The 14,322-nt window shown below is 42.8% G+C and overlaps 1 pseudogene; it reads left to right on the forward strand.

The window, feature by feature from the left end:
• LOC112858831 (creatine kinase B-type pseudogene) overlaps window positions 1-14,322 on the forward strand; it is a 59,464-nt pseudogene that overhangs the window by 12,642 nt on the left and 32,500 nt on the right.

The raw sequence follows: 14,322 nt of genomic DNA on the forward strand, positions 1-14,322 counted from the left end.
TTCTACCCGCCAGCAGAGTTTCAGCATGTGATCTCAGAAGTCAGCTGGGAGAGGAGGAGACCGAGAAACTAGGCACAGTCTTCATTTCAGAGACTCTCCAGACTTAAGAGAGAATAGTCCTTGGATTCAGGTTTGATCCTGTGGGTGGCCACTCTTATTACAATGGAAAAATACCCCTTGAATGAACCCATGGTCACAGAAGCCCATTAAACCTGGAAGAACTTTTTTTTTATGTTTATTTAATTTTTAGAGAGCGAGCTTATGTGCAAAGGGGAGGGGCAGAGAGAGGGGGAAACAGGGAATCCTAAGCAGGCCCCTGTGCTGTCAGCACAGAGCCAGATTCCGGGACCAAAGCCACAAACTGTGACACCATGACATGAACCAAAATCAAGAGCCACACGTTTAACCAACTAGCCACCCAGGTGCCCCAGAAGAACTTTTTCTTTTAAAGAAAAAAAATCATGGGGTGCCTGCGTGGCTCATTGGTTAAGCATCCAACTGCGGCTCAGGTCATGGTCTCACAGTTTGTGAGTTCAAGGCCCGTGTCAGGCTCTGTGCTGACAGCTCAGAGCCTGGAGCCTGACTCACATTCTGTGTCTCCCTCTCTCTCTCTCTGCCCCTCCCCTGCTTTCGTGAGTGCTCTCTCTCTCTCTCTCTCAAAAATAAGTAAACATTAAAAAAATTTTTTAAAGAAAAAAATCAGGATACAGCACATTCTTTCTCAAGGAAAAGAAATTGTGGGGTGCCTGGGTGGCTCAGTCGGTTGAGCGGACGACTTCGGCTCAGGTCACGATCTCACGGTGTGTGAGTTCGAGCCCCGCGTCGGGCTCTGTGCTGACAGCTCGGAGCCTGTTTCGGATTCTGTGTCTCCCTCTCTCTGACCCTCCCCTGTTCATGCTCTGTCTCTCTCTGTCTCAAAAATAAATAAATGTTAAAAAAGAAAAAAAAAAGAAAAAGAAATTGTTATTCAATTACGGTGCCCTATTTGTTCAATAAACATTCATTGAACTCCTTCGAGGTACTGTTCATCCATCTGATAACTCCTGAGCCCCTACTCTGCAGAATATTGTGTAGTCGAGACCCTAGACTCTGAAGACTGCCTGGGTTCAAATCCAGGCTCTATTACTTCTTTCTTATCTGGATGACCCTGGACAAATGACCGAATCCCTCCAAGCCTTTTTCGTCATCAGTAAAGGAGAGTAATAATATAGTGTTGTTGTGACAGTTCAATACATTAATACACACAAACTCCTTAATACATGAAAACCACTAGCCAGGGTAGATGTTCTCTATGTATTTGCTACTATATGCTAGCCAGTGTGGGGCAGGGATACAAAGGCAAGCACAATAAATACTTGCCCTCAAGAAGACTCCATCTCGTGGGCTTTCGCACATATTACTTAATTTTACCTTCACAACCAGCCTGGGATCACACCAACAATAAATAAGGGTGTGATTTAGAGCTAGTTCTTCTGACCCTAGGTGCATTGCTCTTTTACGCTGCCTCTGCAGTCTTCCGGAAGCCAAGTCTTAGCCTATGAAGAAGAAGGCTCTATTCCCAATAACATCATAAAGCTCTTTTCTTCGTGACAGTGTTACTTAGGATGCCTGGGAAAGCAGGTAACAGGAAGTCCCAACTGAATTTGGTTTACGTATTAAAAAAAATGAATTATCCCACATTTTAAAAAGTCTCGGTGTAGGTTTCTTTGGGGTTTGATGGTGTACTGATACCATGGAGGACCCAGATTCACTCCATCTCTCTGTCCTCAATGGGTCGGCTTTGGGTCCGTGTCACAACATGGCTACCACTCGTCAGGCGTCATAGGAAGGTACATACAGCAGCCTCCAAAGGAAGAGAAGACACCTTCTCCAGGAAATGCCCCGAGCTGCTTATTAGGTCAGAAGCCCATCCTTAAAGCAATCACTGACAAGGCAAACAGGATTAACATGATTGGCTCAGCAAAATCATTTACCGCTGGATGGAAAATAGGGTGGCCGTCACAGAGCATGTGAAGAACTTTCACAGGAAGGAGGGTGGACACAGTGATGGACAAAATTAGAGCTCCTGCTGTTACTACATAGCAATCAACAGTGTCTACTACAAGTGTCATCAAGTAATATTTATCATCACTGAGTAGCACTTATCAAGTACCATTACTCTAACAGCTAATAGAATTCTCATCTCAGTTTAGAAAAATCCAAAATCCAGGTAGACTATAGGTAAGGCGTGGGGATGTCTATCAACCATAGTGTGATATTTTTACAGATTTTCCCCCAAACTCTTTTTATTTTGAGAACTTGGTTGGGATCATCAAAACATCCAAGTTGTCCCAACCAGCTCAAAACTTTCACAAACATTACTGTGACCGTTTGCGAGCCATGCTTTTTTTTTTTTTTTTTTTTTTTTTAACAACAGCAAAGAGGGCCGAAGTAGTGACATATGCAAAGAGATGTGTGGCAACCAAAGGGAAATGTTATCCTTCCTAGGAGACAGGATTTTATGGGATTCCTAGATCTTTTTTGTAACTGATTGTTCAGGTCTTGACAGCTTTTCAGTTGGGGAATACAGTCATGTCTGTTAAACTAATTGTAGCTGTTCACTCCACTAGATAATTTTACAACATTTCAGCTTCAAATAGAATGGCTTCGATAAACATAAAGCAGACTGACACATCCCAGATTTCTGCAGTTTATTTTACACCAAGAAATTACATTTAGAGATTTCCAGACACATGCTATAAATGAAAATTCAACAGGAAGTTTCTTTCACTTCCTCTAGATCTGACCTACATTTCAAAAATATATGAGTGGGCTATAACCAGGAATTTCTTCTCCTGCTGCCATTATTCAAACTGTATTTTCTGAAGATCTTTTTTTTTTCCTCCTCAGTGACTTTAATGGCCGTTGAGGAAACTGTAGACCTTGGGAGTCTTCACAGAGCCCTAAGTGAAATGGCAAATGTTATCAACAGGGTTAGCCAAGGTGTATAACTCTGGGCTACCTACAACCATCAGCTTAACCAGAAAAGTCAAATCTCTGTGCTCCTAGCATTGACTAGATGAAAACCATGGCTTTTACATCTATATAATTTTAGTATGAACAGCCACGTGGTAGCTATATATTTTCCAGATCATTCGCCACCCACCCACTTATCTACCCTAAAGGAGTGTGTGGTGACACTTTAGAGCCAATATGTGTAATATTGCTTTTTAGAGAATGGTGCCATATAAATTTAAGACCTAGTTAAAAATGAGCCAAGGCCCATAACATACCAAGTTACATATATTTTATCGTACTCGAGGCTGTGGTATAAACATGGAACATTCCCACATTTCCTCTACCTGCCATCTTAGGAATTCTAGAACTCAGAACACAAGTTTGGTGTTGTCCCTAGATAGATGTGTGTGACTTTGCGCCTGTAAAAATATGTACTTCGTAGAGGCTTTTTTTTTTTCTATTTCAGAGCGACTTGCACAAGGTCGCTGGATAAGATGCTTACACCAGAGCAACCGCTCCCCCCTGTATCCCAGGCAACATGCCAGGAGACATGGGAGGAAGCGGGGAAGCACAGTTAAGTAACAAATGTATTAATTCAGTTTAAATCTGAAGCTGAACAACAATATACAGAGTGAGAAAGTTATAGGCACTTCAATCTTCAGCAAAAATTTAAAACTCAAATGCATCCAGGAGTAATAGAAATTGTCAAGTGGCTAAGACAATAGGAAGTGATAAGGACTGGGGTAAGTTGGAGAGGATAAACTCTGCTTATGGGCATTTATATTTTAAAAGTTAAAAAAAAATTTATTTTAAACCTGCCTATCCAAATAACATGTAGTCTTTAATTATTCCACTTGATTCTATGTAGAAAAACCCCGGAGCAAGATGGTTGTTTTATTAAGACATTAGGTGCTTCTGCTTAAAAGCCAGCTAGCCAGACTCTACTTTAAATAAAGTACAAAGCACTGAGTGTGCTAAAACTCACAGTTGGTCTTAGGTTAAATGAGACATTGTATATGTTTCTTCCCCCACACTGCTCACCATGGTAACCACCAATACTCATAGGGGCCTTACTATGTGTCAGGGGCGCTTCTAAGAAGTTTACAAATGTTAACTCATTTTTAATTCTTGAAACAACTTTATGAAGTGGATACTATTATTATCTCATAGTATGTGAAAGGAAACCAAGGCCCGAGTCATACCATTAGGAAGTGGTAGAGATTGGAGTTGAACCAGGATACGAGTTTACATAATGCTTCTCTACTAAACTCAGTATGATCTGGGCTTCAGAAGGATTTCAATGGTTCACTCGTTGTTTAGAGATTGTACTTTCCCCAACTCAAATACTTCATTGATTTAAAGTTTGAATTTCAAACTTTTCTTTAAAACACTTTTCATAGTAAGAAATGACTCTAGTAATTAATCCAGTATAGACACACACTACAGTACTCACCCTCACGATGTACAATACACTCATCTGTTCTATTCTTTTCTGTCCTGTGCCATTTTTTTAAACGTGGTCACAAACAGATTGATTTCTATAATTTGGAAATCACTTATGGTGATCTTTCCTCAGCCCAAATATGTGTATGGTCATTGATTGACATTGATGTACACACACACAGACACACACACACACACCTTACTGAAAATTATTGTCACTGCCTTGATTTTCACCTGCCAAATGTAGGCGTTAGTATACGAGCAAACGAGTGAATTAGTAGGAAGGCCGTTCAAGATGTTGGCAGCATAAGATCCTGAATTCACCTCCTCCATGGACAGAACAAATCTACAGCTACAAATGGAAAAATTCCCTCTGAAATGGACCTGAAAAGTACCTGAACAAGCTCCTCCAAAACAAAGGATAAAGGCAGCACCAGACAGGTAGGAGACACAGAGACATGGTTTCACCAAAAATCCTGCCCCGGCGCAGCAACCTGCAGTCAAGAGGGATCCCACAAATACAGAACTTTTCCCCGAGAAGTGTGTCTGAGCCCCACATCAGGTACCCCAACATGCCACATGCACCAAAGAGAAAAGCCCTCAAAACATCTGGTTTTGCAAACCAGCCAGGCCTACATCCAGGAAAACCATAGGGCTGTAGGGAACAGGGACTGCTTGTAAAGGGCTCAGGGGCAGAATCACTCACCCCGGGACCCAGCACAGAAGTCACAGTTTAAAATTTTTTTTTTAATGTTTATTTATTTTTGAGACAGAGAGAGACAGAGCATGAATGGGGGAGGGGCAGAGAGAGAGGGAGACACAGAATCGGAAGCAGGCTCCAGGCTCTAAGCCATCAGCCCAGAGCCCGACGCGGGGCTCGAACTCACGAACCATGAGATCGTGACCTGAGCTGAAGTCGGACGCTCAACTGACTGAGCCACCCAGGCACCCCACAGAAGTCACAGTTTTAAAAGCACAGAGGGGCACCTGGGTGGCTCAGTCGGTTGAGCATCCGACTTCGGCTCAGGTCATGATCTAAGGGTTCCTGAGTTCAAGCCCCACATCAGGCTCACTACTGTCAGCATAGAACCCACTTCAGATCCTTCGTCTCCCTCTCTCTCTGCCCCTCTCTGCTTGTGCTTTCTCAAAAATAAGCATAAAAAAAAAAAAGGCACCTAGACCATAAGTGAAAGAGAAACAGTTCTAATCTTATAGAATCTGCCAGAAGGGCAGGAGTCTGTTGGGATTCTGTGGAAGGACAGAAAAGCTGGTGGGCAACTTTTTTAGTATTCTCCCTCTACTCTGCGAGTGCCAGCTCTGGCGGATGCCATTTTTGTTCTCTCCCTCTAACCTACTAGCACAAGTGGGTACCCCTGCCCCCACTTTCTGCTCCCTGCCCCCCCCAAAGCTGGCCAGGCCAGTGCCCCACCTCTGTGCACCACTCCACCACGGCCTTGCAAAGCTGGAGGGGAAAGTGCCTTGTTCCCACACACAACTCCACAGTGGCCCCCCATAACTGGCTTTGAGCTCCCGGCTCTGGTGTCCCAGGGGGATTGCAGTTCTGGGAGCCACAAATCTGAAACAATTGGACTAAAGTTTCCAATCCAAATACAGAGGGCAGCTATGTGGATAAAAAAACAAGATCCATCTATGTACTGCCTGCAAGAGACTCACTTCAGACGTAAGGACACACACACAGACCAGCAAGAAGATATAACATTTGTAAAGATTTATGCATCTGACACAGGAGCAGCTAAATATAAAAGCAAATACTAACAGACCTAAAGGGAGAAATTGATAGCAGTACAATAATACTGCTTTGATTGACTGACTTTAGTTTACTGACTTTAATTAATACTTCGCTTCCATCAATGGATAGATCATCCAGACAAACATTAATAAGGAAACACTGACTTAAATGACACATTAGACCAGATGAACCTAACAGGCATCTACAGAACAGTCCGTCCAAAGCAGCAGAATATACATTCTTCTCAAGAACGCATAGAACAATCTCCAGGATAGATCATATGCTGGGACAGAAAACAAGACTCGAAAAATTTAAGAAAATTGAAATAAAATCCAGCATCTCTTCTGACCACCGTGATATGAAACTAGAGATCAGTTACAAAAAGGAAACTGGAAAAAACACAAATATGTGGAGATTTAAAAACGTGCTACTCAACAATGGGCCAATGAAGAAATCACCAGCAACCTTGATACAAGTGAAAATGGACATACAACAAAATCTATGGCATGCAGCAAAGGCAGTAAGAAGTAGGTTCACAACGATGCCTCACAAAACAAGAAAACCTCACAAAAAACAAGATACCTCACAAAACAATGAAAATGTCAAACAATCTGACACTACAGCTAAAGGAAGAGAAAAAGAACAAATGAAGCCCACAGTTAGCGGAAGGAAGGAAATAATTAAGATCAGAATGGAAACAAATGAAATAGAGACTAAAAAGACGATAAAAGATCGAGGAAGTTAAGAGCTGGTTCTTTGAAAAGATTAACAAAATCAACAAACCATTAGCTAGACTAAGAAAAAAAAAAGAGGGCTCAAATCAATAAAATGAGAAATGAAAGAAAAGAAGTTAAACTTCTCAAAAAAAAAATGCAAAGGATCAAAAGAGACTACTATGACAGTTATATGCCAACAAATTGGACAACCTAGAAGAGACAGATAAACTCCTAGAAACATGCAATCTTCTAAAACTGAACCATGAAGAAATAGAAACTCTGAAGAGACTACTAGTAAGAAATTTAAATCAGTAATCAAAAAACACCCAACAAACAAAAGTCCAGGACTAGACGGATTCACTGGTGAATTCTACCAAACGTCCAAAGAAGATTCAATACCTATCCTCCTCAAATTCTTCCAGAAGAATTGAACACAAGGGAATGCTTCCAAACTCGTTTTACAAGGCCAGCATTACTGTGAAACCAAAACCAGACAAGGACAGAAACAAAAAGAAATAAAAGAAGGAGAAGGAGAAAGGGAGAAAGGGCAGGGAAGGGAAATAAAGGGAAGGGGAGGGGGAGGGAGAGAGTAAGGAAAGGAAAGGGTTGGAGGGGAGGGGAGGGGCAGGAAGAGGGGAAAAGGGAAAGTCAGGGGGAGGGGAGCAGGAGCGGAGGGAGAAAAGCAAGCAACAAAGAAAAGCAAGAAAGCAAGAATCAATACCCCTCAAGAACACGGATGCAAACAGCCCACACAGAGCTTGGAGCTGCAGATCGACCGAGTGCCCCTGTCTTGTCCGCCACCCACCTGCCACCCACTGCCTGCCACCACCATGCCTTTCTCCAACAGCCACAACATGCCATTCCCCAACCTCAGCAACTACATGGCCAACGTGCTGACCCCTGAGCTGTAGGAGTAGCTGTGCACCAAGAGCACACCCAGTGGCTTCACATCAAGCCTCAACAGAGCTTCCATAGCAACCTGGCCATCAGGTACTGCGCGCTCAAGGACATGACCGAAGCGGAGCAGTGGCAACTCGTTGATGACCACTTTCTGTTCGACAAGCCTGTGTCCCCTGCTGCTGGCCTCAGACACGGCCTGTGACCGGCCAGACGCCCACGGCAGCCAGTACAATGACAGTAAGATGTTTCTGGTGTGGATCAACGAGGAAGGCCACCTACGGGTCCTCTGCATGCAGAAGGGAGGCAACACGAAGGAGGTGTTCACTCGCTTCCACAATGGCCTCACCCAGACTGAAACTCTCTTCAAGTCTACGAATTAGGAATTCATGTAGAACTCTCACCTGGACTACATCCTCGCCTGCCCGTCCAATCCGGGCATAGGGCTGCAGGCCATTGTGCACATCCAACTGCCCCACCTGGGCAAGCATGAGAAGTTCCCGGAGGTGCTCAAGCAGCTGCAGCTTCAGAAAAGAAGGCACCGGCTGTGTGGACACAGCTGTGGTGGGTGGGGTCTTCAGTATCTCCATCGTCTCCAGTGTAGACCACCTGGGCTTTTCAGAGGTGGAGCAGGTACAGATGGTTGTGGACAGTGGAGAGCGGCTTACAGAGATGGAGCGGCCATTGATGACCTGTGCCCTCCCAGAAGCGAAGCCCCTGCCCGCACCTGCCCCCCTACCAGCCGGCTGCTTCTTCACTTACTCCAGGGCAGTGCCAGCCATGCACCCCCGATGTTCGCCACCTGGCAGCCGAGCTCTTAGCCTTGCTGTAGAGACTTCTATCACCCTCAGTAGAGTTTATTTTTGTGATGGCCAAGATGTTTCTGATGCTGAAATAAGTGAGGGTTTTGGCCCGCCGGGGGAAAAAAAAAAAAAAAAAAAAGATTCAAAAATGCTCAACAAAATCTACCAAACCGAAGTCAACGATACATAACGGATCATACAACTTGATCAAGTGGGTTTTATTCCAGGGATACAAGGATGGTTCAACATCGGTAAGTCAATCAACAGAGTACAACACATTAAAAAAAATAAAGGATAAGAATCATTTGATCGTATCGATAAGCGCCAAAAAGGCATCTGACAAAATTCCACATCCATTTATGATAGAAACTCTCAACGAAGTGGATATACAGCAGTAGAGCTGTCCATTCAGCCGAGGCCTAATTTAACACTAGACTACTGCCGTTTTTTGCTTGTTCATTTTTAAATTTTATGTAAGTGTAACATATGTACATGAAAATGCACAAATCATAACAGTCAGCTTTATACACAGCCAGGTCCTGAGATGGAACATGATCAGCATTCAGAAGCCCTTCTTGTCCCTCCCAGCCCCTGCCTCCTCAGGTAGAACCGTGACGCTGACTGACTTCTAACTAACAGTCCGTTTTGCCTATTTCTGAACTCGCACACAAAATAGAATCATACACTGCATACTCTTTCATGTCATTTTTGTTACTCAACCCTACGTTTGTGAGAGCCAACTATGTTGTGTGGGATTATAGTTTATTGACTTTTGCTCTCATTGTTGTAAGTATTCTGTTGCAGAAACCTGTAGGATTTATATGTCCCTTCTACTGATCAGGGCATTTGGATGGTCTGGTGTGTGACCACATGCATAGTGTCGTGGTGAACATTCTAGCACGTGCCAGATCATAGTTTAAAAACTTGATGCAGGATTACCCATCATTGATTGCTCTGACCCACTTTACCAGGAAGACAATCCACTGTCAAGATTCACAACATTTTTGGAGTTATAATACCCTATTTTTATTTCATTAGGCACATACTTCCAAAATGATGGATGGCATAGATTATTATTTTTTTTTAATAAAATTAACCCAGGGGTGCCTGGGTGGTTCAGTCGGTTAAGCATCTGACTTCGGCTCAGGTCATGATCTCACAGTTGGTGGGTTTGAGCCCCACTATCAGGTTCTCTGCTGTCAACGCAGAGCCCACTTTGAATCCTCTGTCTCTGTCTCCCTCACTGCCCCTCCCCTGCTCACACTCTCTCTTGCCCTCTCTCAAAAATAAATAAACATTCAAAACTTTTTAAATTAAAGTAAATTAAATTAACTTAGTATAAGGATTAAAAAAAAAAAAAAAGGGTGGGGTTTGCCTGGGTGGCTCAGTCAGTTAAGCATCTGACTCTTGATCTCAGCTCAGGTCTTGATCTCACAGTCCTGAGTTCAAGCTCCAAGTTGAACTCTGCGCTGGGCATGAAGCCTACTTCAAAAAAACAAAACAACAAACAAACAAAAAAACCAAACAAAACAAAGCAAAACAAACCCCTCAACCTATGAGCAACATACCTCAACATAATAAAAGCACCTGGGTGGTTCAATCTGTTGAGCCTCCGACTTCGGCTCAGGTCATGATCTCACAGTTGGTGGGATGGAGCCCCACATAGTGCTCTCTGCTGACAGCTTGGAGCCTAGAGCCTGCTTCAGATTCTGTGTCTCCCTCTCTGCCCCTCTCCCACTCATGCTCTGTGTCTCTCTCTCTCAAAGGTAAATAAACATTAAAACATTGTTTAAATAAAATAAAATAAATAAATAAAAGCCATACATGACAAGTTCAGAGCTAGCATCATATTTAATAGCATAAACATGAAAGCTTTTCCCTTCATGTCATAACAACACGCGCACGCACACACACATGCACACACACAATGGAATACTACTCAATTGTAAAAAAGAATGAAATCTTGCCATTTGCCACCACACAGACTTCAAAGCATTAGGCTAAGTGAAATATGTCAGAGAAAGACAAATACCATATGATGTCATTTATATCTGGAACCTGAAAAACAAAACAAAACAATAACTGAACAAAACAAAACTTATAGACAGAGAACACATCAGTGGTTGCCAGAGGGGAGGGGGATTGGTGGGTAGGTAAAATGAGAGAAGAAGGTTAAGAGGTACAAACTTCCAGTTATACAATAAAAATGGAATGTACAGCATGGGGGACTGTGGTCAATAATACTGTGTTGCAAATTTGAAAGTTGCTAAGAAAATAAGTTTTAAGTGTTCGCATCGTAAGAAAAAATATGGCAACTTGGTATGGAGACAGAGGGTAAATATACTTGATATGGTGATTGTTTCACAATGACGACAACTGTCAAAGTGTTATGTTATACACCCGAAACTAATACAGTGCTGTATCTCAATTATACTTCAGTTTTTTAAGAAAGAGTAAGTCGGCGTCACTCTTGTCAAGCACAATTGTCATCGTCAAAAAACAATTAATACACATGCAGGATGGAAGTTAAACATTTTGTCCCTGCAGTATATCAAATACCATTCAGTATATCTCAGGCAGCCAAAAAAGGAGAATTCATTCTTTCTTTTCTTTCTTCCTTTCTTTTTAAATTCCTTTCTTTCTTTTCACTTTTTTTTTTCTTTTTCTCTCCTTTAATTCAACAAATGAGTATTGGGCGTCACCAAGACAGACACATCCCCTGGCCTCATGGAGCTTACTTACATCCAGTCAAGGATTGAAACAAACTGGACACTCAGCCCAGACATTCATGTCAAAGCCGGTTTAGTTGTTTTTGGTGTGGAGGAGGTTTGGTAACAATTGACATATCAATATATTTCTCAAAAGCAGCTCAATACATATTTTATGCCAAGACACCAAGCATCTAAAGTGAAAACAAAACACACAAAAACCCCAATACTTCTCATGTCTTATCACACTAATTTCACTGGAAGATTTTTGCATGACAGCCAAGGCCAGAGAATAAGATGTGTGGTTTTATTTTTCAGTAGTTTCTCTTCTGGTTCTGTAGGCCACATATGACGTTGATCTTGCCCGTGAGTTTTATAGACATCCTTTGGCTTGAGTCAACACCTGTATGTAGATCAGATATGGGGGGAGGAATATCTGTTTTCATCTATCAATACATTTATTTAGGTTTGTGATTAGTTGATTTATATATGTGGGTGCTTTACATTGGGGGCATAAACATTTCCAACTGTTAGCTCTTCTTGATGGATAGACCCCTTAATTATGATATAATGCCCTTCTTCATCTCTTGTTACAGTCTTTGTTTCAAAACCTAGTTTGTCTGATAAAAGTATGGCTACTCCAGCTTTCTTTTGACATCCAGGTGCATGACAGATGGTTCTCCATCCCCTCACTTTCAATGTGCAGGTGTCCTCAGGTCTAAAATGAGTATCTTGTAGGCAGCATATAGATGGATTGTGTTTTTTTTAATCCATTCTGATACCCTATGTCTTTTGATTGGGCCATTTAGTCCATTTACATTCAGAGTGATTATTGAAAGATAGGGATTCAGTGTCATTGTGTTACCTGTAGGTTTAGTGCTTGTGGTGATGTCTCTGGTGCTTTGTAGTCTTTGCTGCTTTCCACTCACAGAGTCCCCCTTAGGATCTCCTGCATGGCTGGTTTAGTGGTCATGAACTCCCTTAGTTTTTGTTTGGGAAAGCCTTTCTCTCCTTCTATTCTGAATGACAGCCTTGCCGGATAAAGGATTCTTGGCTGCATATTTCTCCTAGTCAGCACATTGAAGATTTCCTGCCACTCCCTTCTGGCTTGCCAAGTTTCAGGGATTGGTCCGCTACTACCCTTATGTGTCTACCTGGTAGGTTAAGACCCATTTATCCCCAGATAAAGAGTTCTCTCTTTATCTTTGTATTTTGCCAGCTTTACTATGATATGTTGTGATGTTGACCTGTTTTTGTTGATGCTGAAGGGAGTTCTCTGTGCCTCCTGGACTTGGATGTTTGTTTCTTTCCCCAGATTAGGGAAGTTCTCAGCTCTAATTTGTTCAAATAAACCTTATGCCCCCTTCTCTCTTCTTCTTCTTCTTCTTCTGGAACTCCTATGATATGGATATTATTTCATTTCATTGAATCACTTAGGTCTCTAATTTGCCCCTCATGGTCTAGTAATTTCCTGTCCCTCTTTTTCTCAGCTTCATCATTTTCCATAATTCTATCTTCTATTTCACCTATTCTCTCCTCTGCTTCTCCCATCCTTGCTGTCACTGTATCTAGTTTATTTTGCATCTCATTGACAACATTTCTTAATTCATGGTGACTATTTCTTAGGTCTTTGATCTCTGCAGCAATATCTTCTGTTGTCTTCTATGCTTTTTTCAAGTCCGGCTATTAGTCTTATGACTGTAATTCTAAATTCTTGTCCAGATATATTGTTTATATATAAACACCTCCACTGGGGTCCCGCTGTCCTGTTCCCTGCAGCCCCACTGTGTTTGTAATGGGGAGAAAACTGGCGACAGCCCAATCTCTCCTCCCTGGACTGGGTGTCCCAAACCACACTGTCCAGGCCCTTCTCACAGGTAGCAAGGGCAGCCGGCTTGCCCTGTTCCACAGTCTCTTGCACCTCCTAGTTCCTCAGCTGGGATTCAAAACCCAGTGTCTTAAAGTATCCCGCACGGGGTGAACCCAGTTCTGGAATAGTGCCACTCCTCCCAGCTGACAAAGTTCTTCTGTCTGGCACCTTCAGGGTCTTTTGTCCTTGGGTGGGGGGCAATAAACCCTCTTCCCACAGTACTGGAGGGAGAGGACTGCTGTCTCCCAGTGTGCCCCCAAGATCTCTACCATAGCCCAAGGCTACCTGCCCTCCCCACTGGGGGCATGCACACCGAGGGCTCTGGTCCAGAGAAGGTCACACAACTCTGATAACTCCAATCTTTAGCTCCTAAGGCTGTTGGCAAAGTAGAAACTGGCTCTCTCTCTATTTCCCATTCCCCGGTCCATGGTCCAGAGAGGTTTTTCTCTTGTCCAATTACAAATCAATACTTCCACAGGCTCTCTTTCCCTTCCTTTTGTTTCTTCATTGAAGAGGTTCCCCACCACCACCACCTCTGTGCCTATGCTGCCTGTTTTATCTCTCCCAATTCACATACATGCACCTCTGTCCTGCCAATCTGTCTCTTTCCACCCAGGATGATTTTTCTGTCACTCTGTAGCATGTATTCCTGGTATACCAAGTGTTCTGACCCCAATACTGCTGTGTTTGAGGGAACACAGGGAACCAGGGAAATTCCAGTCCCCCTACTTCTCTGCCATCTTGACTCCTCCCCCGCCCATACCTGTTTTCATCTAATGTTCAAATAATTGAAACCAAGCTGTATATTATTAGTTATGGTTTCCAGTAACTTGACGTCTAAGTTTGAGTCCTCTGCTTAATGAACATTCCAAGGAGGCTACCGATGGTGCTGTAAATGCAATATCACCCTATAGATAGGATGTGGCAGATATTAGACTGGTTTAAATTTCACTGAGAAATATTTACAAGTATAGAAAAAGGAGAATTACATAGGATTCCAAAGAACTCCCTTTCCTCCTTCAATTTGTACTCAAACACCACCCTCTCAATGAAGCCTAATCACTTCTCAGCCTTTTTGGCTAAGATCAAGTGTCAATGAAGCCTATCCACATACACCCACTTCCAGTCCCCCAGTCCC

The sequence above is a fragment of the Puma concolor genome, chromosome B1 (genome assembly GCF_028749965.1).
Source record: "Puma concolor isolate L17-30 chromosome B1, mPumCon1.1.hap2, whole genome shotgun sequence".
NCBI classification, from domain to species: domain Eukaryota; kingdom Metazoa; phylum Chordata; class Mammalia; order Carnivora; family Felidae; genus Puma; species Puma concolor.